The sequence below is a fragment of the Fundulus heteroclitus genome, chromosome 2 (assembly GCF_011125445.2).
Source record: "Fundulus heteroclitus isolate FHET01 chromosome 2, MU-UCD_Fhet_4.1, whole genome shotgun sequence".
NCBI classification, from domain to species: Eukaryota; Metazoa; Chordata; class Actinopteri; order Cyprinodontiformes; family Fundulidae; genus Fundulus; species Fundulus heteroclitus.
The window spans coordinates 4,990,630-5,012,379 of NC_046362.1; positions in this window are offsets into that span (position 1 = coordinate 4,990,630).

Sequence of the window (21,750 nt, forward strand, 5' to 3'; positions counted from 1 at the left end):
TTAGTTGTAGTCTTGGGACAAATAAATGGTGACAACAGAAGTTATCTAACATGTTTGACAGGTCAAGCGAATTGTTGTCCTCTCCTGAGTGGCAGCACATTGTTGTGTATGTTAGTTCATGCGCACCACACGTCTCCAAAGACGTTTAATTCTGAAAGGAGAGTAAAGTTCAATCATAGTCTAAATACATTATTTTTCAAAAGTCCGTTACACAGCATTTTTAGATCAGAGATTAAAACTAAAACAGGGGCCTTTAACTAAAATCTTACATGATCTATCAGTGAGCTGTTACTTTTTCACCGGGAAAGTTTTGAAAGTTACCTGTGGGGTGCTGCTGCTGTTAGCTTGTGTTATCACGTCTCTCTTCCTCAGCCAAACCGGTGTGCGTTTCAGTTTTTTTTGGGTTGCACCCCCTGCTGTGCGGGAAGTCTGAACAACAACTCAATGCATACGTGACTTTTGGCACAAATTTACCGCAGCGGTGGGTGGGATTGTTTCGTTACTCGAGCAGAGGCTGTTTTGTGCAAGCACAGACCGTTTTGTACTCGAGGAAAACTTATAAATGATATTTTGAGGCAATGTTGAGCGAACAGTTTGCAAAACAATTTTTTGTGTGTGAGACATATCATTTTGTGTGCAAAACAGGTTTTATTTGTGTGCAACACATTTTTTTGCTTACAACGTTTTGGCAGGAAATTATCTCCATAGCCGTGGCCTTCGACCCTGTCCCGTGAACCTGAACCTGTGAGTTTTTCTCATACTTGGATTTTTGTCTAACTCTGATTACAAATGCAGTCCACAAAATTTCTGATTTTTATCCTTTAAAACTATTTAAAAACGTAAATGTTCATCCACTTCACAATTGTGCATGATACTTTGTTGGTCTATTTTAGTTTGTGGTTGCATTATGACTAAAAACTGAAAAAGTATTAGATGGTGTGAATACTTCTGGGGGCACTGTACATTAGTTCCACCCAAAATATTTTGAAGTTTTCAGATTGCCATGTTTTATTGTGCACTTTTCCTGACTGTCCTTTTATTTATTGTTTACTTGCAGCCCCAGGTAAACTTTTCCCTGCTGTCAACAAGACAGCAATCTTTTCTGCAGCACAGCTGTCACATTCTTCACCTGCAGACAGAATAGCAAATGAATGACTTTCTCACTGAGGTTTTTGTTGTTTGCTATGGCCAAGAAGCTTTTTAATTCTGTACCAACAGACCTGACATAACAATGGAGGCCAACATAATGGATTCCATGGGGATTCTGAGGGAACGAGGTGTTGAATGCTCTTGATCATCACAGCTGAGGCCACCAAGGCCTTGTTATGTTTGTGCTGTGCAAATAAAGTTTGAGCTGTTGCAGCTTCGTCATTATTATCTGCCACTCAAAAACTAGTACAAGTAGCTCAGGTAGAACGATGGAGGAGGACAAGGAAGTATTGACAGTGTGCAGATCCAAAATCATAAATACATTGAAGCGCTATAGAAATAACCAGTTAAAAATACACAAATGATCTAACTTTTGCATTGACTCTTATTTTTCAGTATACGATTTCAATTCAGTTCAGTTGTGTTTGTTTACGTAGCATCAGTCCACAGCACCCCGTCGTAAGGCACTTGACCAAGTAAGTTCAAACTAGTGATGGGCACTATGGTTCTTTTAAGTGAACTCAACCAATAAGTTCCTATAACTGCATTTTAATTTCCTTACATTATATTAGGCATTTATCATAGCTTAGTGTGCTATTCATAGAGCTATAACAGCATTATCTGTTCCTTTACATTGAAAATAAGGAATAAGCATGGCTTTAGTCCAGTGGTCCCCAATCCTGGTCCTCGAGGGCCGGTGTCCCTGCAGTTTTACATGTGTCCTGATCCAACACACCTGACTTACTTCCCCAGTGCTGTCAAGTTCTCCAGAGTCCCTAATGACCTCATTATTTGACTCAGGTGTGTTGAAGCAGAGTAACAAATAAAAGTTGCAGGACACCGGCCCTCGAGGACCAGGATAAGGGACCACTGCTTTAGTCACTCCAAGTATGCTATTTATATAACTTTAAGAGTCTATTTTGTTTGTTTCTTTACAGTTAAAACAAGTAATAAAGATCAAACTGACTTTTCAGACTCTCTCATTACCATATTTTGAGGTTCTAGCAACCGGAAGTCCGTCAGCTCAGACCAAAAAAACCCCAAAAAAACTTTTGGATAAAAATAATACCTCTGCCTCTGCATCCTTTGTTCGGGCCATGAACAAATCAGCACAGTACTTCACCACAAGAGAGGGGACCCATCTGCAGGCTCTGCGGTCATGGAGCACCTCTGCTGCCATATTTCAAATCCACACCGGTTCACACCAGAAGTTTTGTGAAATAGGCAAAAATACATTGCTGAATAAAACTTCTGGATCAAAAATCTATCCCTTTTGAAAAAAGATATAATTCCAGATTACCTCAGAAAAAAAGTCCATTACATCAATGACTACATTATCAATCCCAAATCACATCTGTCTGACTCTCACGGTACACCAAGGACTGAGAAGGATATTGACACAGTGCCACTCTCAGTAAGATTTGCGTACTGCACGAATCAGGCTCCACTTGTCCCGTTCATGGCAGCACATGGTTCACAGTCACGCTGAACAAGCGTGTGCTAAACTAACAGTATGACACAGATGTTTGAGGCCAACATAAAACTCACGTGCATCAAGAAGGAGGAATGACTGGGGACCAACATGCTCTCCTAGGAAGTCAGCTCCCCCGCTCACTCTTGTGCTGCTGTCTCTTGCGTCTCTCATATATATATATATATATAGATAGATAGATAGATAGATAGATAGATAGATAGATAGATAGATAGATAGATAGATAGATAGTAGTAGATAGATAGTTTATTCAGTACCATGCACACATAACACACATACACACATACATACATACATACATACATACATAGCCGTGCATTCACAATGTCCCATGCATCCATGGCTGCCCTCAGTGCTACCAGTTGTTCAGGGCTCAACACATTGCCCATTTCAGAAATAGTGACCCACAGTGTGGGTCATCCAGCAGTCCACTGTTGTCCTTCAATATGAGGCAGGCAGAGTCCCTGCCAGAAAGATAGTAGAGAATAAAAAAGAGAGCCGTGTTTTCTGTTGCTACAACTTACTGAATATAATTACATTTATGAAGCTAAGGATGGCAAAAGCAAATGACTCCAAAATCCTTAATTATTTTGAAGGACCATATAAACAGATTTCAAGAAACCAGTTTCAGTGCCACCTCTGTGATGTACTCAATGTTTTGTTGTATTGGAGTGATCAGATAAATGATCAGATAAATTCATTTCTGGTTTGAAATATACGCATTAATGTGAGAAACTGTATAATAGCCAGCACAAAAAAATCCTTCTTACCTCCTGTGATTTCTGGTTCTACCACAGCATGCTGGATGCTCCCCATCTTCCATAACTGACTGAGTGTTAGATTCCCCTCAGTTCTGAGTGAATGGTCATCTCAGCCACTGCTGATGGTGTGAAAACTTAGTTGTAGTCTTGGGACAAATAAATGGTGACAACAGAAGTTATCTAACATGTTTGACAGGTCAAGCGATTGTTGTCCTCTCCTGAGTGCAGCACATTGTTGTGTATGTTAGTTCCTGCGCACCACACGTCTCCAAAGACGTTTTAATTCTGAAAGAGAGTAAAGTTCAAATCATATCTAAATACATTATTTTTCAAAAGTCCTTTACACAGCATTTTTAGATCAGAGATAAAACTAAACAGGCCTTTAACTAAAATCTTACATGATCTATCAGTGAGCTGTTACTTTTTCACACCGGGAAAGTTTTGAAAGTTACCTGTGGGTGCTGATTGCTGTTAGCTGTGTTATCACGTCTCTCTTCCTCAGCCAAACCGGTGCGTTTCAGTTTTTTGGGTGCACGCCCCGCTGTCGGGAAGTCTGAACAACAACTCAATGCATCACGTGACTGTACTTTGGCACACATTTACCCGCAGCGTGGTGGGATTGTTTCGTACTCGAGCAGAGGCTGTTTTGTGCAAGCACAGACCGTTTTGTACCGAGGAAAACTTATATAAATGATATTTTGAGTGCAAGGTTGGCGAACAGTTTGCAAACAATTTTTTGTGTGTGTGAGACATCATTATTTGTGTGCAAACAGGTTTTATTTGTGTGCAACACATTTTTTTGCTTACAACGTTTTGGCAGGAAATTATCTCCATAGCCGTGGCCTTCGACCCTGTCCCGTGAACCTGAACCTGTGAGTTTTTCTCGTACTTGGATTTTTGTCTAACTCTGTTACAAATGCAGTCCACAAAATTTCAGATTTTTATCTTTAAACCTATAAAAATGTAAATGTTCATCCACTTCACAATTGTGCATGATACTTTTGTTGGTGTATTTTAGTTTGTGGTTGCATTATGACTAAAACTGAAAAAGTATTAGATGGTGTGAATACTTCTGGGGGCACTGTAACATTAGTTCCACCCAAAATATTTTGAAGTTTTCAGATTGCCATGTTTTATTGTGCACTTTTCCTGACTGTCCTTTTATTTATTGTTTACTTGCAGCCCCAGGTAAACTTTTCCCTGCTGTCAACAAGACAGCAATCTTTTTCTGCAGCACAGCTGTCACATTCTTCACCTGCAGACAGAATAGCAAATGAATGACTTTCTCACTGAGGTTTTTGTTGTTTGCTATGCCAAGAAGCTTTTTAATTCTGTACCAACAGACCTGACATAACAATGGAGGCCAACATAATGGATTCCACGGGGATTCTGAGGGAACGAGGTGTTGAATGCTCTTGATCATCACAGCTGAGGCCACCAAGGGCTTGTTATGTTTGTGCTGTGCAAATAAAGTTTGAGCTGTTGCAGCTTCGTCATTATTATCTGCCACTCAAAAACTAGTACAAGTAGCTCAGGTAGAACGATGGAGGAGGACAAGGAAGTATTGACAGTGTGCAGATCCAAAATCATAAATACATTGAAGCGCTATAGAAATAACCAGTTAAAAATACACAAATGATCTAACTTTTGCATTGACTTATTTTTCAGTATACGATTTCAATTCAGTTCAGTTGTGTTTGTTTACGTAAGGCACTTGACCAAGTCAGTTCAAACTAGTGATGGGCACTATGGTTCTTTTAATTGAACTGAACCAATAAGTTCCTATAACTGCATTTTAATTTCCTTACATTATATTAGGCATTTATCATAGCTTAGTGTGCTATTCATAGAGCTATAACAGCATTATCTGTTCCTTTACATTGAAAATAAGGAATAAGCATGGCTTTAGTCCAGTGGTCCCTAATCCTGGTCCTCGAGGGCCGGTGTCCCTGCAGGTTTTACATGTGTCCCTGATCCAACACACCTGACTTACTTCCCCAGTGTGCTGTCAAGTTCTCCAGAGTCCTCCTAATGACCTCATTATTTGACTCAGGTGTGTTGAAGCAGAGTAACAAATAAAAGTTGCAGGTCACCGGCCCTCGAGGATCAGGATAGGGGACCACTGCTTTAGTCACTCCAAGTATGCTATTTATATAACTTTAAGAGTCTATTTTGTTTGTTTCTTTACAGTTAAAACAAGTAATAAAGATCAAACCGACTTTTCAGACTCTCTCCTTACCATATTTTCAGGTTCTAGCAAAAGGAAGTCCGTCAGCTCAGACCGAAAAAAAACAACAACTTTTGGATAAAAATAATACCTCTGCCTCTGCATCCTTTGTGTGTACTTCACCACAAGAGAGGAGACCCATCTGCAGGCTCTGCAGTCATGGATCACCTCTGCTGCCATATTTCAAATCCACACCGGTTCACACCAGAAGTTTTGTGAAATAGGCAAAAATACATTGCTGAATAAAACTTGTGGATCATAAATCTATCCCTTCTGAAAAAAGATATAATTCCAGATTACCTCAGAAAAAAAGTCTGTTACATCAATGACTACATTATCAATCCCAAATCACATCTGTCTATCGTTCTTAGTCCTTGGTGTACCGTGAGAGTCAGTGACACAGTTCCACTCTCAGTAAGATTTGCGTACTGCACGAATCAGGCTCCACTTGTCCCGTTCATGGCAGCACATGGTTCACAGTCACGCTGAACAAGCGTGTGCTAAACTAACAGTATGACACAGATGTTTGAGGCCAACATAAAACTCATGTGCATCAAGGAGGAGGAATGACTGGGGACCAACATGCTCTCCTAGGAAGTCAGCTCCCCCACTCACACCCCCCCCCCCGCTGACTCTTGTGCCGCTGTCTTTCTCTCATATATATATATATATATATATATATATATATATATATATATATATATATATATATATATATAGAGAGAGAGAGAGAGAGAGAGAGAGAGAGAGAATTAAATTGAATTGTGATCCAAATAATTTAAATCGAATTATGAGATTCTTAACAATACCCAGCCCGAGTTTTCCTCTCTACTGTCACTAGACACATGCTTAGTATGAGGGACAGCTACAAAGTCAATGACACAATACAAGTAACTGTCCACTGTTGCTTCATGCTTAGGAGGAGTGAATGCTGGAGATAAATGACTTGATCCAATCTGCTGGGTTTCCTTAGAGAGAACGTTTTTAGCCAATCTGTATGATTTGATAGAATTGACTTTTTAAAGTGCCTTGAAATAACATGTTGAGAATTGGTACTAAATAAACTGATTTGAATTGTTGGCCAATCAGTGGTAGCTTCTATTCACATTAATTACCCATAATGATGGAGAGTACTTGCTAAACGAGACATGTTGGACAATTTAGTTTTCCTTTTCTTTTTGAATTACGCATTTGGCAGTTAGTTTAGGGAATGTGGTATTGTCTGTTGTTCTGCTGGTGCCTGATCATATTTTCATTAGGCTTCTGCTGCAGAGCGAGGTCTGTCTGTGCAAATCAAAAACATTGTCAAAGCATTTATTAAACATTGAACCAGTGTTAACCTTTTTCCTGGTGAAAGTGAATTGAATGAGTAATTTAGTAATAAGGTTTAAAAGAGTAGCTTTTACACTTTTGAAACAAGGTCTTAATTAAAATCCGGTAGAATGATGACTGGAAGATAATCATTATGAAAACGTTAAACCTTTACTGCTTCCCCTTTGCTGCCAGTCCACCTACCTGCTTCTTACTGTGTTGATCTTTCACAGCAGCCCAGGAACGTTTGCAGAGCATTGTCAAGACTAAGACTTATGGACTGAAGTGAGAGAGCACATAGCAGAACTCCTACAGAGACCAAGTCTAAAAAAATAGGATGTGAGAGACGTGAAAGAGGCTGACATTTTTAAAGGAAGACAAAAGCCATGTCAGTATCAACAATGAGATTCTCAGTTAAATCAAACTACTAACATGCCACAAACTGTCTCTGGCAGTGACTGAAAAGGCGTTAAAGAATAATGCAAAGTCTATGAGGTGATATCTTAAATGGAAAATTTCAGGCAAGCACAATATGGATTAAAAAAACACTCATCCACTCAAAACTCCCACATTATATCTCCAGTAGGATTCAGAAGCAATTTCAGTTTACCTCTGCATGACCACATATAGCTGAAACCAATTCTGTATAAAATGAAAGATATTTTGTAAAAGGGTAATTGTCACAATTTGTTTACGGATGGACCCAGAACCACAACACACGGGACTAAAAGTAAGTTTTTATTGAAGGAATGATGGGTGGTGGATGATGTGATCGAGGAGGCAGGACTGCACAGGAACAGGGGTGTAGGTGATGGCAGGAGCTGACGGCCCGGAGCAAGAGTACATGGAGCCAGAGACAGGCAGCAGTGTCCACAGCTTGGCAGAGAATCGGCAGGTCGGGGGGGGGGGGGGGGGGGGGGGGGGGGGGTTAGCAGTGTCCACCGCTTCACAGAGGCAAGCAGCAGTGCAGCAGGACTAACCTTAAAAGAGAAGCAGAAGTGGCAGGGTTCCAAAAGGTACACAGGTTGACAGGCATGGAGAGGGTGTAGAACGATGACGGACCAGCGGGGAAATGAGAACAGAGGGAGGCTTAAATAGGGGAACTGGTAGGTGAAATGAGTCTGACTGATTGATTGATAAATTACCAACAGGTGTGACTGACTGCAAGGGGAGTGAAGTGAAGGCTGAATGAGAAGGGGAGGAGGAAACTGAAAACTAACAATAAATAAGGTCAAATCATAACTAAAACCCAAACGAGGAAGGAAAAATTAAAACTAATGTTAAACAAAAGACAAACCAAAACCAAACCATGACAGTAATAGGATTTTTCAAATTTAGAATTTTACATATTCTTAGATTGCTGTCATTAAACAGTTTGAGACAACCCAGATAATGTCATTCCTTGATTTGTAGTCTACTGCTTCCTTGTGACAGTCTTGCTAAATACCAGAGATCAGTTTATGAAGCAAAGACAATTCATGTCTAACATCATAAGTGACAGCAGCCATTGCCTAGTTTTACATCAACCCACATCTGCTCTGCTTGATGCTTAAGTTGGTACTTGTGATAAGCTTCTCTACTTTTTCATGGAAAAACTGGCATCTGTTAGACATGCTAGTGTTAATATAGTTAATATAGTTGTCTCTGTGCACCCTGCTGGTTTTGCTGCTTTGAACAATTTGAACTGCATATTTCTTTTTTAACGAAATGATACAATACATGATAACTACAAAGGGTCCAGTTTAATTTCTTCCTACCAAATTGTTGATAGAGGTTTTTAATATCATTGGTCTGACTCCACTGACTTTTAATTATGTCCAGTCAAGAATTATGCCAACTGCTTTCAAACATGCTACTGTAACCGCTGTTCTTGAGAAAACTCACTTGGACCTCGTTGGGTTTATCTAATTTCTCATTTACTCTTCCTTTTCAGCTGTTTTTAGAATATAATTATACTTTTGCAAAATTTCAGTCTGGCTTAGGATTGTGACACAGAACAGAATCTGCCTTACTAAAAGTACATAATGACATTGCTTGGGTTCCTTGATGCCCTGTTGTCCTGGTGCTGCTGGACATCACCTCAGCTTTTGATACTGCCATTACTCTGTCCTTCTGTTTCACATTAGCCACTGTGTTGGCATCCATGGCTTAGGCTAAGTGGTTTACATCCTATCTAACAGACAGTTCTTTCACAAGTTATGATTAGTAACATATCTTCCTCCAGCGCTCCTCTGCCATGTGGGATGCCACAGGGTTCCATTCTTGGCCCCTTCTTTATTTTCCTTTATCTGCTGCCTCTCGGAGTGATTATAACTCGGCACAACCTGAGGGGTGAGTGATCTTCAGATTTACCTGTCTTTGAAACCAAATAAAAGTCGTGTTCATCAATCCCTTTTTGATTGTGTCTCTGCAGTAAAACAGTTGTTAAACCAACATTTCCAGTTTTAAATGAACAAAAGACAATACATTTTGTTTGGTGAGAAAGCCACCACCGATGTCAGTACGCTGAATTTCATGTTTAGTAACAGTGAAAGAAGTCTGGAGTACATTTTTGAAAAGGATTTGAAATTCAATAAAAATTCGATTCAGTAGTCAAGTTGAGCTTTCACAAACTTTGTCTTTTAAATAAAGTTAAGCCATTTTAAAAACTGTACCAATCTTGAGAAGGTTACATACACGCTTTTATCAGCTCAAGAATGTATTGCTGTAACACTCTTTATATCTATCTCTCAGTTGTAGCTCAACAGGTTTACATTGTGCTGGTTTTGGGCTATATGTTTTCCGATGTCAGCACACCATCCTTGTTGTATGCTTCCTGCACTGGTTGCCTGTCCATTTTAGAATATGCATAATGTATGCTTTTAAGGTTAAGGTTCTGCCTCCAGCCTACATTTCTGATTAATTGAGTTTTTATTTCATTCCTCCTGACCATCAGAAGACAGTGCTTAGCACCTGGATATCTACATGTGTGCAGCACAGAGGTCGAGAATATATATCAACAAAGTCACGTCATTGGACGTGATCTGGGTGATGTTAGCGGTATGCTTTCATACCTGACGCACGCTGCTCCTGACAAGTCCGGGCAGAATTAAAATTGGCTCAGAATCCTAATGAATTGACTGCACAGTGTGCTTTCTCGTCTAAACACATCTGAAAATTCTCTCTCTCTCTCTGACTCTCGCCAGATGGATGTAGTTCCGCCAGGGGTGGACTTAGCCATTTGGTGGCCCTAGGCAAACTTTTGTGAAGGGGTCCCCCTCTGAGTGTGAAAGATTCTGTAGGGCTTCATGTTGCAATACTGACACTCAGACAGTTGTGCAGCATTTTCCTGTAGTCCCTCCCCTGGCCTCTACAGCTACAGAACCAGAGACATGAGCCTACAGCATTCAATAATACATTTATACAGTCATCTGGAGGGAGCTGTCAATCAACAAGCACGCGCACTGGTGTGCAGAATACAAAATGTTCTACCTACCTAAGTCAGAAACACTGCTGCACTGTCTACGAGGCAGAAGAAGGTAAGGGGAGCTAAAGTGGTTCAAATATCCCTCTATGTCTCCTAGTTTAAGAAAAGATAAGGACTTTACCTTTAACATTTTGATATAGAAAAATATTAATAGTACTACATTTTATTTCAGCTATATACACTTAGCTGTGAATTATTTTGAATCATGCCTTTACTTTTTTTCCATTTTTAAAAGTAGTTGAATTGAAGGATGCAGAGACACAAAGTTTAAGAATATTTCACTGGGAGAGATAATGATCATCATTTAGCTTTTAGGATATTTAGAAAAACGTGAATATGAATTCCTGCTCCGTCTGACAGAATTTGTTCTTAAACAAAGAAACACAGAAAACAGCTATGAAGTCTATTTTCTTAAATCTTAATCTATTGGTAAGATTGTAAAAATAAATGTATTTTAATTATGATGACAACTTTCTAAACAATTGATTAAAATTGATTCACGAACCTGTTCCGTTTTCTTGCATCTTTCCAGCCCCTCCTTCCTCTGATGAAGAAACTCTTTTCATTTTGCTGGCTGAAAATAATAAATAAAACATTTTACAACACAGTCTGTTGTTCTCCACTGAGCATGTGAGCCATCAGTGCATCTCTGAAATAAGCCGGGTCCGCTTTCAACAAATGATCGAGGCAGGTCAACAGCTCTGAACTGAAAAGTCATTCTGGCCTTTTAGGATCAGACAAACAACAAGTCCGCTCTCCTCTTCTCGTCATCTTGTCCTCTTTGTTTGTTTTCAAATGGTTTTCTTTCTTCCTGTGTCCTTTCTGTACATGCACAGCAACATGGGCTGATCCAATGTAGTGGAGACCGACGGGAGTCGGCCACGACACACATTACAATATGCATTCTGATGGCATTTTAGCGAAACAAATTTAATCAAAAACATAATGTGTGCAAATAAGTAATAACTGTACTAACCACACACGTACGAGGAGTTTTATGGGGCCCTAGGCAACCGCCTAGCTTTCCACCCGAGCTCCACCGAGCTCCACACAGCTCTACACATCCATCTGAAATGGCTCCATTGGAGATGTATTTCAGACATCAAAAATCCTATGATTGGATAAACCACCACTGACATGCTGCTTCAAGCACTCACATCGAAACCAACCCATGACGCTGATGAGAGCGATGCAGGGAAAACCAAAACAGAACAGCCGCCATCTTGGATTTAGCGCAATGTCCATAAATTACCGATGTCGATGTTCTTTTAAAGGATCACCCAAATGTTTCGGACCATATAGCGCACCGGACTATAAGGTGCATTAAATATTCTTCTCATATCACTCTGCCCCTCACTCACACACATACTACCTCAGAGGGAGAGCTATCCGTCTCTGTTGGGAGGACAGAGTAGTTGGACTAAACTGCCCTGATTCTAACATAAGGCCAAAAAAAACCCCATAACTTTTATATTGAATTAACTTACTTTGTTTATTGTTGCTAGTGCACACTCTGGGCGTGAGCACTTCTAGTATCGACATTACAGTCAGGCAGTCTTGTAGATTGCTCAGGGGTCCAATCAGGTAGTGACACAGTGTAATGCTCCAAATATCCATTGAGTGGAGCGGATTTGTTGCAAAGTCGTACTTACACATTTTGACAGATTTTATAGCGCATTGTACCACATAAAATCGGTCGGTAAGCACAAGTACGATTATCATACATAAGGCCCACTAGATTACAAGATGCACCATAAATTTTTCAGAAAATTTAAGGATTTTAAGTGAGCTTTATAGTCATAAAAATACAATAAGCTGCAAGCTGCCATTGATTGAATCCAGCTGCTTCTCTGCTACGTCACATCTACGGAAATCCCGATCTTGATTGGCTCGTCAATTTTATGGGGTATTGAAATCCCTCCCAATGGCAACGATTCCAGATGGATGTGTGGAGCCTTGCGGAGCTCTGCAGAACTACATCCATCTGGTGAGAGTCAGGTTATCTTAAAATAACTTTTTGTAATAGATTAAGGGTATAAAGTTGATAGGTTTGTAAACTTCTCATCTCCTTACTGCCCATTCCTCCCCCCTTGTAGCAGTTTTTCTTGCTGCATGCAACCTCACCCCTTCAACAAGCCCTGGGAAAGCAGAGCAAAATCCTGGGTCGCTTGAGGGACCAAAAGCCTCAAGAAAATAAAAGTGAAAGTGAAATTAGTCGGGTAGATGTGCATGGGAATGCTACCTGGAATTTGAAAAGCCCCAGGCTTTTGGTGTGGCAATGGAAAAGGGGCTAATGTAGCTTACATTGCTTACTCAGCTTCACCTGTTCTCTTAGGAGAATTGAGTCGAAATACCAGCAAATTATTGCAGAAAGCTCATTCAATTTAATTCAATTCAAAAAATTATTTATTAATCCCAAAGGGAAATCAACTGCTGGTGGGTTTCTTCAGTGAGTTGCTGTAGATGGTGATGGCTGCAGGCATCTGATGCTGCCACCCCAACAGATGATGACAGAGGAGATCACACTCTCCGCAACAGACTTATAGAAGATCTGCAGCATCGTGCTACAAACCCTGAAGGTCTTAAAGCTTTAGTTGGTAATCCTGTTCAGAAGCTATTTTTTGTTATACTGGGTAAAATCATCCTTCCATTCTGAAAGTAGTAAATACGTTATGTATTCCCAAAAAGAAGGTTAAAAAAATCATTCTCTGTGGGAGCTCCAGGCCTGTAAAGCTATAACTAATCTCTGCTGTTCGGTCCGAAGGGCAGGGATTTGTCAAGATTTTCTTCCTGCTGTCACCCATAGACATTATTTACTCAACCCTGTCTGTCCCTCAAGTTTACCATATCTATTGGTTGTCCCACGTTCCAGTCATTGTGACGCACTCACATAACGCCAGTGTCCGTGCTCCTTCCTTCCTAGTTTCCGCTTGCTGGCTGTGCATGCACACTTCTTGGTTAGCTTAGCGGCTAGGCTAGCGGTTCGCCATTCCTTATTGCTCCGCTGCTCTCACCCTAGACTTTAAACATGGCTGAGAGTCACAAGAAGTGAACCACGTTCATGTTTATGAGAAGAAGAGGAAGACCTCAGTAGAAAGAAATAAGACCAGAGTGGATTTGGGAGATTTTTTTTCACGCAAACCAACTGAAGAGCGGAAGAGCAAGGTAAGACGGTCTTTCGCATGCACAGTAATTTAAAAAGGGACTTGGAGAAACTTCTGGAAAGATCACCAGCTTTAGCTTTAATCTTCCTCAGGAAGTACAGTCTGCTCTGTCCCTTTTTGCAGATTACTTCACAGTTGCATCCCCGTATTGTTGTGTTGCTCTTGAATTATTAATTCAAAAGAGAGAATCATTTGAGTGAACCAACTGAACCGAATCACTTCATAAACTGATTCATACATTTCTCAGTACAGGAGACGAGCACACGTTGCGGTCGGTGCTGGAACTCCTGCTGTCACACTTGTGAATCTGAACACTCACTGCCCCGAGTAATTCATTCTACCGTGTCCTCTTTCGGGTGATACAGTGTCCATCCACAGGGAATGGTATCTGTTTCTCCAAGCTAACAATCAGAGTCAAGCCACATGAAAATAAACGCATGTGCAACACGCACACACATCTTTGTTTAATGTACATAGTGAGAGCCGTGCCTTGACTTCCATAGACTTCCACTCTTAACCCTACCCTGACCTTTACCAGTTTATGCCGAACCCTAAATGACACCTTAATCCAAAATCTAGCCCCTATATCACAAAAAGGTGAGGATCTTTTTTTGGTTACTTTACTAGTAAAATTAGCAAAAAATGCTCTTGCTCAGCTGCAAGTACACGAACACACACACACACACACACACACACACACACACACACACACACACACACACACACACACATCTCTGTCACCCCAGTCCCCATTATCATAACAGGCAACACATAGAGCAATGAAACTGAGGGCAGAGGAGACAGGAGAATAATGGGGAATAGCAGGGAAGACAAGAGAGGTTACATATTATATGTGTGTCACGGTATCTTTTATTTGTTTTATTTCTTGATGTTTATATTTGTTTCTTTTTCTTTTTATAATTTCTATAAAGTGGTCATAACAATGCATTTTGTCCTCTCTGTTAATGTCAAGTTGTCATAACAAAGATATTTTAAACAATGTCAACTTTGCATTAAAAGTGTCATAATTTACCGAATGACACTTAATGACATAAACATTAATAGAGACGCCCTCATGTTCATGGCAGGTGTCATGTCAAGTTTATGACAATGTACTGTCAGTCTTATGCACACCCTTTCATATATAGTGTTACCCTTTCTCACTTTAAATATATATTGTTTTGATCTGAGTGCAAAAAACAAACAAACATACAATGCTCATTCCCATCCTGATTCACAATACACTGACGGGCAGAAACGGCTCCACCACTCCTAGTACAGTATTAGCTGGTGAGTCATTCACTCCTGCTCCTACTTTATGAATCAGTCATGTTTCGTTTCTGCTGTCACTCAATTGGCGAACCTTTTGGACACAAACAATAAAAATCATGTATGTATGTTTGGTAGTTCCTTAGATATGAACAATTGAAATGAATGAATATAATCTTGAAATTCCAATTATACACTAAGACGATAATTAAGATACAGTGCTTTTCATTACCCTTTTTTTTTGTTTGTTTCAAATGAGAGATATCTTCGAAAGACTAGAAGGTATGAATGCTGGTTGGAGCAACCGTCTAGTTTTAAAAAAATCCCAAGAATGCATTGATTTAGGAATCCACCAAGCTCTAATCCAGGGGTCAGCAAAATGGTGCCCGTGAACTCCAGGCAGTCCCCCAAGACCATATGTGGTTCCTTCAAGCCCGTTCAAAAAAGTAGCACAGTTTTCCAGTGAGCTGCAACTATAGTGTTATTTTATTCAGTTATTCTTCCTGTTTAATTATACTTGTATTTACATAGATTTTAAAATGATAACAGCATTAAAAACATGTTTATATTACGTAAAGTCACGGTGAGCATGGACTCTTGTAGTTCAAAGGTCAGTACAGGTAGCCCTACGCATGACACACTACCGATGAGGTAGCTCTCAGTTTCAAAAAGGCTGGTGATCCCTACTCTAAATAAACAGATCACTCACATTAAAAATATTTCTTTGACATGTTTTTACTGGTTTTTTTTTTGTTCCCACAAAATATTTAATACACTGTGCACTTTTACTTCACTTTAATGTGAAGGTTTTCCTTCCCGTTAATGGGGAGTTTTTCTTCCCACTGTCGCTTCATGCTTGCTCAGTATGAGGGATTGCAGCAAAGCCATGTACAATGCAGACGACTCTCCCTGTAGCTCTACGCTTCTCCAGGAGTGAATGCTGCTTGTCGGGACTTTGATGCAATCAACTGGTTTCCTTATATAGGAAATTTTTGACCAATCTGTATAATCTGACTTAATCTGTATAATATGATTGAACTTGACTTTGTAAAGTGCCTTGAGATGACATGTTTCATGATTTGGCGCTATATAAATAAAATTGAATTGAATTGAATTAATGTCATGAAGAAACATCTTCTTTAAATTGTACCCAGGCTAAACTGTGCTGGTTGCTAGGAGACTTAAATAAGCTTTGATGTTTTCAGGCTGCTGTTTAAATCCATAAAGACCTTTTGGGCCGTCAAATGTAAAGCCAAAGCCTTTTTTTTGTGCTGACAAAAATTTAAAAAAGGAGGATGTTATATACTGCGGTGCTGTGCAGGGCCCTGTACGGAAAAAGCTTCAACCTTCCCTGCTGCTGATAAGCTGCTGTCAGTTGTTTCCAAACTGATACTACAAGTGTGCACATAGGAAATATCCCAGCACAGATTTAATAACTTTGTTGTAACATTATTCTGTGATGGTGGAGAAAGCCGCAGGGGAAATATTGGTATATATTAATTAAATAGCAGTGACTTGATTAACTGCAAATAAAAGATTTTTTAAGTTCCAGCAATACATCCATTTTCAAACAATGGAGTTTTGACAACCATAGAGGAGTCTCCGTCTACTGTAAAGGGGCATACTTTGAGTAGCAGGGAACTGTAACGATAACTCTCTGTTTCCAGGAAGGACAGCAATCACATTATTCTGACAACTGTCTGGTGAAAGTGAGGTACTGATCGTTCTAAGCAAATGATTTTGCTTACCTTAAAATGAAGAGAATTTCTTATAAAGTAAAATGTCATGATAGATTAAATCAGAATGATTTCTTGATCTGAGTATATTTGCACTAAATGACGTGGCTATATTTAAAGGCAGAGTTTTAACCTTTGCATTAAGGTTTTACCTTTTTTTTGTACTCCGTTCACACCATAAATGTTTTTCAAGGTTCCGTTTTTTTTCTTTCTAACGATTCTCAGCTAACCAGACAGTGACCATGGATGACAGAAGTGAGAATGTTTGGAGTAACTACACATCCTTTTAGGTCGCTCAGGTCCAAAGGGAGCAGGTGAAGGCTTCCAGCGCTGGCAACTGATTTCTTGTTATGAGCTGAACCACAAAAAAAAAGGCCTACCCACTTCCATACCCAATGCTATCATTTTAAATAGAGCAAGGAAACAAAAACTCTGGCCTCCCATCTAAAGTTACATAAACAGTGTAAAACCAGAATCTGAATCTTCCCATTAAACAATCCGAGCAGCAAATGTTTTGCAGGAGCAAACACTCTCCTCAGAATGGTTTCCAGAGGTACTTTCTCCATGCAGATGGTGCGTGACTCTCATAAAAGCCTTAACAAATGGAAGGTGTAAATGAACTGGACAGTTCCTCCCAGCCGGAACATCCAGCAGGCTCCACAATCTGGGGAGAAAATAAGATCACATCCAGTTCCACTGGTCCAAAGAAATAATGACACACGGAAAAGTATCCCACAGCTTCTAACTTTGTTTCCAAGTCTGACTCAAAGAGGCTTATAGCCTTTACTCTAGATACTAGTGAGAAAGGTTTTTCTGACCCGCTGGGTATGTGAATCCTGCAGATCGATTGTAATCGTTTTATCATTGCTCGGACCAAATCCATGAAAATATACCTAAAATTTGGTGGATCCACAAGCCTTGAACAAAAAGACCAATTATTGTCAGATATGTAAATTTCTGAATAATACTTGCTTTGCATGCCTTGATTGTTTGAGTGTGAGTTTAGCCCTTTATTGATCAGCATTTTAATGAATTACTTAACATAAAAATGTTTGCATTATTTCTTCTCCTTCCAATAAAGCTGGGAAGCAAATTAAACAGGGATCAATGCTGTGATGGGCATCAGATAGAATGTAAATGCCTTCTGTTGATTACCTTGATACCCGAGTAGCTTTGCAAACAACAGTTTATGCAAAGCTGTCAGATAAACTTCTTAATAAATATGTGTAAATGTATTATGGTTGTTGCCTTTGTTTTGTGGATAAGCAGCTAGTTTAGTTTTGATAAGCAGGATAATAGTAAGAGGGGAGAGTAGTGTCAACAAACTTATTGTTGACACCAGAGGCGTCTCTGGCATGATAAGTTAAGTGGGGCACTGTCTGTTACGCAGCAGCAGCATGAGCAGGTCGCTTGCCCTTGTTGCAGGAGGTGATAATCAGGAAAAGGATTTCTGTTGGATAAAAAGCCATGCCCAAATAACCAACTTCATGTTCATAAGCAAGCTCAAAAACCTGCAACCCATGATTTACAAGATTTACAAGCGACTTCACAAAAAAATAAGCCAAAAGGCATCTTTAATAGGCAACACTGGAACACTGGAACTCTTTCCAGCCTGATGGATGGGAGTGACTTTTTTTCTCATCTGCTCTTAAATTTCATTTATTTTTTTTGGTCAGTTCATGAGATCATTTTGGTTGACTTGTTTTCAGACAAGATAGCCATTTCCCAGTTCACCAGGTATTGGTGTTGCCAGTGAAAATAAACCAAAACATGTTTAATAAGTTAATTCTTGCTTTACCAAGTTGAATAATTTAATTTTCAGATAGTACTAGGCTAGCTTGGATAGCTTTTTCTCCTAATCAATTAAAGGTAGAGTGAAAGATTTTTCTGGAAATGTAGATAAGACAAATCCTAGTAATTTTTTTGAAGAACTGCACATGTGCAAGACCATTCTGTTTCTCCGCCCCCTTTATGGGATCGCGTATAACAATCTACCAAGTACACTCTACTCTTGTTTCTTTTTTCTGAGACCTTCTTCTTCTTCTCACAAGGTTGTAAGACAGTTTACTTCTCAGCCATTTTCAAAGGATACGGTGAGAGCAGTGGAGCTACAATGAATGGTTGAAACTGAAGCTCTCTGGATACATAAACTTTAGAAGTGCACATGCACAACAAAACGAAACTAGCAAGGAACGATAAGGTGAGCACGTCGCAATGATTGGCATGTGGGACAACGAATAGATAAGATGATTCTTCCTGGAACTCGAAGCAGAAAGAATACCTATAACGTTAAGTCTTCATTTGTATTTGCTCAGGTATAAAAACGTTAATGCCCAAACTGATATGATATTAATGCCCATAATAAGTGTATGTAAGTTTCTGACCACGACCATATTCAGTATTGCCTGGGTGTATCTTATTATCACACTGGTGGCAGCCAGTTAGGGTTAAGGGGTAAGTGGGGAGAGTTCGGTGCAGCAGAAGCCTTACTGACCACAATGCTGATTGGGTCGACTCAGCCTCTTCCAGCCAATCGATTCTAGTGGATACAACCAATGAGAGAGCACAGTCTGGAGGGAGCACAGGCTGAAACACATGGACTCCAATCAATACTCCAATGTTCAGCAGTGTATTTCACCTCTGACAGCCCAGCTCCCCAAAAACAACAGTCCCAAACCTTTTCTTTTCTTTCTCATAGAGTTATAGTATTGACCAAATTCAAAGAAATGTAGAGATATTGTTTTAGGCGTACTTAGATCTGTGAACCTATCTTCTCCACAGCTATTTTAGACTATATGCCGTCTTCAGCTTGCCAAACCTAAGAGTTTGTTTTTTTTTCTTAAAGAGGGCAGGATTATCTTCAGAGACAAATCAATAGGGCCAATCTCATGCTCAGGGGTGAGCAGGGGCACTTATTGATGCCTTCACATTTCTAATCTTGATACTTATGAAGGCCTTCTGCTACTTCTCATGTCCTTAAGGAATCAACAAAAAACAAATTTTAAAGTTTCAAACTGAGGAAACCAAACATGTCATCTTTTCTGTGAATTTGTTTCAGTTTCCCTTCTGACATGACTAGAATTATATTTTTGTTTTACTGACATGGAGCCCTGGGTAAATATGAGATTAGCATGTCTCTTGGCAGTAAAACTGGGCTAATAACCTCACCTTGTGCATTTTTTCATTAATTTAAAATATTCCACATTAAGCAAAATGTCAAATAAGAAACAACAACTTTCTACTTGTACCTGAAAAATACACATGTTAATGCAAGGTCCCAACAAACATTTTGAGAAGACAGCCTTACTCTGTCTTAAAGGGTTCTAGTCACATATCTTAACCATAAAAAAACAAAAAAACATATATTCACCTTCAAATAAAAGCATATGTGCCAAGCAATCATTCTGATAGTGTTTAGTTAGTCCTTTTTGAGCCTGAAAAGATCTTTGCACCGGGCATGATCAGCAGACATAAATGTTGTGCCATCTGCTGGGAGTACCACGGAACCATCAGAAAGCAAGATAGCAACAAGTGACGCAGCTAAAATAAGAGCCAGTAGACCGTCCTGCAACACCTCGTAGAAAATTCACAAATTCACAAGACAAACCAGATCTACTGCCATTACCTTTCACAGGTAAGAACAAACATATTGTTATGATTGTATTTAGTCACTATAGCATTCTATATTTGTCTGTGGGTTCCATTCTTATCCTTGTTTATTTATGCCACTGTGCCACTGGGCACCGCACAGTGGCAGCTCACTGCTCCCCAAGGGGATGGGTTAAATGCAGAAGTGAATTTCCCCTTTGTTAGATCAATAACGTTCAATTATTATCTGCTCCCTGAAGAACAAACTGGATTACTTAAACTAGGTTTAACAACAAATTGTGAGATGACAGACTGCTGGGCCATTATTACAACTAAGACATGCCTTACTCCTCCATCTGTGATGACATCAGCATGGAAAGGGTCACCAACTTCCGGTGGAACAACAGCCACCCTCTCAGTGATAAAACCTAGGGTGTGGGTGTTTGCATCTACAAACATCTGTCTATGGAATTTACCACCACCCTTATCATAGCTCTTTACCAACTAGTGCTAACACCACAGAGGCTCCAAGTGTGCTCTACCACTCCTTCAGTAACTTGTATACCACAAATATAGAGGGTGGTTTTCATTGTTGCTGAGAGAAAACAGTTCTTCCCCATTTCCATTATCATGTTGATTTTGCATCCAGAGGTTCAAACACACTAGATAAAGCCTAGACAAACATTAAGGCAAAAGTTAAAGCAGCTGTTCATTTTGCATGACAGACCCCTACCCTTTATTTACTACCCACTCTACCCAGTAAACTGATCAGTCTAATATAAAAAGAAAAACATCTGTCTTTTCTTTTCAGGGTTACCCTTTTAGATATCTTACTGTCCCACTGAGTATTACCATTTAACTAAGAGCAGATTTTTGTGACTATTTAGATTGAGAAAAAAATCTCAAAATAAATGTAGATGTCTGTAAAAAGCTATGGGTTTTAGCAAAATATATTGGCAGAAGTAAGTTTTTTTATACCAACCTCGCTTGCTTCGTTGTCACTTCTTGTAATTGTTTGGCATTAAGACCAAATACCCATCCCGCGCTACCAACACCGACTGTGACCACAGCCGAGCCGCATCGTCTCTGAAGGCTATGAATGTATGATCCAGCGATCCCCCCCCCCTCTCCAGCTGTATTTGGCTAGCATGTTGCCTTTAGTCGTTGATTTGATTGGTTGAATGGTATGATTGACAAATCAAACATAGTACTAATAGAACGTTGGCCACCCCGAGGTAAAAAAACAAAAACAGTTTCCAGTCCAGGGCGGGCACGGGTGGCTCTGCGGGCGGGCACGGCCCCCAATGCCCGCCCATGCCGGCGGGTCTGAGTTGGAGGCAACCTTGAGGGAAAGTCCAATTGCTTCCAATTTAAGCCTGTTTGCAATAAAAGACATACCATGCCATACCAGCTTTATTTATAGAGCACTTTACTACTACTATTTTATTTATAAAGCACTTTTAAACAATAGCAGCTGTGACAAAGTGCTGTACAGACAATAACCAATAAACATTCAAAATGGAAAGAACAAAAGCTTACAATGAAAACATGAAAAGGAACAGGAGCAAAAGTCTCAACATGCACTTC